Source organism: Gossypium arboreum, chromosome 3, assembly GCF_025698485.1.
Source record: "Gossypium arboreum isolate Shixiya-1 chromosome 3, ASM2569848v2, whole genome shotgun sequence".
Lineage (NCBI taxonomy): Eukaryota > Viridiplantae > Streptophyta > Magnoliopsida > Malvales > Malvaceae > Gossypium > Gossypium arboreum.
This window is the reverse complement of record NC_069072.1, coordinates 120,637,258-120,640,884: the sequence shown is the minus strand read 5'-3', so window position 1 is coordinate 120,640,884 and position 3,627 is coordinate 120,637,258. Positions and strand designations below refer to the sequence as shown.

At 36.5% G+C, this 3,627-nt stretch overlaps 1 non-coding gene across 1 annotated transcript; it reads right to left on the bottom strand.

The window, feature by feature from the left end:
- Positions 1–302: 302 nt before the first annotated feature.
- On the bottom strand, positions 303–409 carry LOC128291213 (small nucleolar RNA R71). The gene has a single exon (XR_008280989.1). It is a non-coding gene; the product is annotated as a small nucleolar RNA R71 (small nucleolar RNA).
- Between the last annotated feature and the right edge of the window lie 3,218 nt (positions 410–3,627).

The window sequence follows — 3,627 nt, the reverse complement described above, 5'->3', positions numbered from 1 at the left end:
GCTGTAGTGCAAATACTTTTGAACTAAAACCTAACACTATTCAAATGATACAACAATTTGTTTAGTTTGATGGTTTGCAGGATGAGGATCCCAACACTCACTTAGCAAACTTCTCGGAACTATGGGATACATTTAAAATTAATGGTGTTTTTGATGATGGCATTCTTCTTCGGTTATTCTCTTTTTCATTGAGAAACAAAGCTAAATAGTGGTTGAACTCATTACTACGAGGGTCAATCACTACTTGGGAACAAATGACAGAAAAATTTCTATTAAAATATTTCCCGCCAGCTAAAACGGTCAAATTACGTAATGATATCTCTTCATTTGTACAGATGGACTTAGAAACTCTTTACGATGCATGGGAGAGATACAAGGACTTACTGAAAAGGTGCCTTCACCATGGGTTACCACTTTGGCTTCATGTTCAAATGTTCCATAATGGCCTGAATCCTTCGACTCGACAAATGGTTAACGCAGCTGCTGGCGGAACCATCAATAATAAAACACCTGAAGATGCTTATGAGTTTATAAAGGACATGTCACTGAATAACTATCAGTGGCAAGTCATGAGGACAAAACCAACAAAAACAGCCGGTGTTTATAATGTCGATTCGGTAACCATGCTTTTTAATCAGGTAGAACTCTTAAATAAGAAAATTGATGGTTTTCTTAGTTCTTCACAGGTTCACCCAGTAATGCAGTACGAAGCAAGTGGAGGTGGATCAAGCAATTCGGAATACCAACCTTATGGCTACAACATGGATAACGAGCAGTTAAATTACATGGGTAATAATTCTCGATCTCAAAACAATCTATATAGTAACACTTACAATGCAGGTTGGAGGAATGACCCAAATTTCTTGTGGGGCGGTCAGGGAAGTCAAAAACCACAACATCCTCCAGGCTTTCAACCACCACCCTACCAACAAGAGAAGAAGCTGAACCTTGAAGAGAGACTGTTTAAATTTATCTCGGTGTCAGAAACCCGTTTCCAGAACACAAAGACAGCACTTAAAAATCAACAAGCATCGATCCAAGGGCTCGAAACTCAGATAGGCCAGCTGTCTAAACTGATTTCGGAAAGACCACTAGGAAGTTTACTTAGTAACACCAAATCAAAAGAGCATGTAAAAGCAGTTACACTAAGGAGTGGGAAAGTGTTAGCGGAATCTAAAAATAAGCTAACACAAGAAGTCGTGGTAAGCGAAAGGGGGGAAGAAAAACTCGAAAATAGTGACAAACCAATGTCAAAGGAATATAAACCATCAGTTCCATACCCAGCAAAATTGAAAAAGTACCACATTGATGCACAATTTGGTAAGTTTCTTGAACTTTTTAAGCAATTACATATCAACTTAGCTTTTGTTGAAGCCATCTCACAGATGCCTACATACGAAAATTTTTTGAAGGAGCTTCTACCAAATAAAAGGAAGTTCGATGACTTATCTACAGTAGAACTCAATGAGGAGTGTTCAGCCATACTCCAAAACAAGCTGCCAACCAAACTGAAAGATCCAGGAATTTTTACTATCCCTTGCTTAATTGGTAGTCTAAATGTTGAGAAAGCACTAGTTGATTTAGGCGCTAGCATTAATTTGATGCCATATAAAATGTTCAAACAACTTGGTCTTGAGGAACCTAAACCTACTAGGATGAGTATTCAATTAGCCAATAGATTTGTTAAATATTCTAGGGGTATTATAGAAGACGTACTTGTGAAAGTAGAAAAATTCATATTTCCTGTTGACTTTGTTGTGCTTGACATGGATGAAGATGTGGAAGTGCCCTTAATTTTAGGCTGGCTGTAATCAATGTGGGTGACGGTAAATTGGTACTTAGAGTAGGTGACGAGGAGATTATCTTTAAAATTTATGATGCTATGAGGTTCTCTAAGGAACAGGATGATTCATGTTATTTTATTGACTCTATTGATCATACTACTTAAGACTCTTTTCAGGAAATTGTACAGAAGGAGACGACAGAACTGTATCTAGCTCAAGAAGAGAAGACAGATGATGAACCTAATAAACATTCTTCAAGACAAGTAGAATATAAGGGCATTAAGATAAATGACGAACTTAAGCAAAAACCCTTTATTGAGGAGCCTCCCAAACTGGAACTTAAACAATTACCAAACCACTTGGAATACACATTCCTTGGAAATAATTCTACATTACCAGTTATTATTGCTTCTAACTTGCAAGCCAATGAGAAAGAGGAATTAATCCAAGTATTAAAAGAACATAGAAAGGCCATAGCTTGGAAAATTTCTGACATTAAAGGAATGAGCCCTTCTTTTTGCACCCACAAAATTTTGATGGAAGATGAATACAAACCGTGTGTGCAAGCTCAAAGACGACTAAACCCCAACATGAAGGAAGTTGTTAAAGCTGAGGTAATTAAACTTCTAGATGCTGAAATTATTTATCCTATTTCTAACAGTTCTTGGGTAAGTCTAATGCAGGTTGTCACTAAGAAATGAGGCATGACGGTTGTGACCAACAAGAAGAATGAATTAATCCAAACAAGGACAGTCACAAGATGGAGAGTTTGTATTGATTACAGGAAACTGAATGATGCCACAAGAAAAGATCACTTCCCATTGCCATTCATTGACCAAATGTTGGAAAGATTATCCGGGCACATGTACTACTGCTTTCTAGACGGACTCTCTGGTTACTTCCAGATCCCAATAGCTCATAAAGATCAAGAAAAAACGACATTCACATGCCCATATGGTATGTTTTCTTATCATAGAATGCCTTTTGGATTATCTAATGCTCTTGCCACTTTTCAGCGCTGTATGATGGCCAACTTTGACGAACTCGTGGAAGATATCATAGAAGTATTTATGGATTATTTCTCGGTATTCGGTAACTTTTTCCATCTCTACCTTAAAAATCTAAAACGAGTTTTAATAAGATATGAGGAAACGAACCTTGTCCTTAACTGGAAGAAATGTCACTTCATGGTTCAAGAAGGTATTGTATAAGGGCATAAAATTTCTAGTAAAGGGATTGAAGTGGACAAATCTAAAATAGAAACAATAAAAAAATTACCCCCTCCTAGTTCAGTTAAGGCTATTAGAAGCTTTTTAGGACATGCTGGTTTTTATAGCAGATTTATTAAGGATTTTTCTAAAATAGCTAAGCCTTTGACTAAATTGCTAGAAAAAGATATACCTTTTAATTTCAATCAGGAGTGTTTAGAAGCATTTAATACTTTAAAGGATAAATTAATTAATGGTCCAATCATAATTGCACCTGATTGGAACTTACCATTTGAATTAATGTGTGATGCGAGTGATTTTGCAATAGGTGCAATATTGGGACAGCGAAGAGACAAGCATTTTCAACCTATCTATTATGCTAGCAAAACTTTGACAGCTGCACAAGAGAATTATACTACTACGGAAAAAGAATTGCTAGCTGTGGTTTTTACATTTGATAAATTTCGATCATATCTCATATTGTCTAAAGTTGTTGTTTACACTGACCATTCTGCCCTTCGTTACCTTTTAATTGAAATTGATCCAAAACCTCGACTCATTCGATGGATTCTCCTATTGCAGGAATTTGACTTAGAAGTTCAGGATAAGAAAGGAGCTAAAATTTCGCGGCTGAT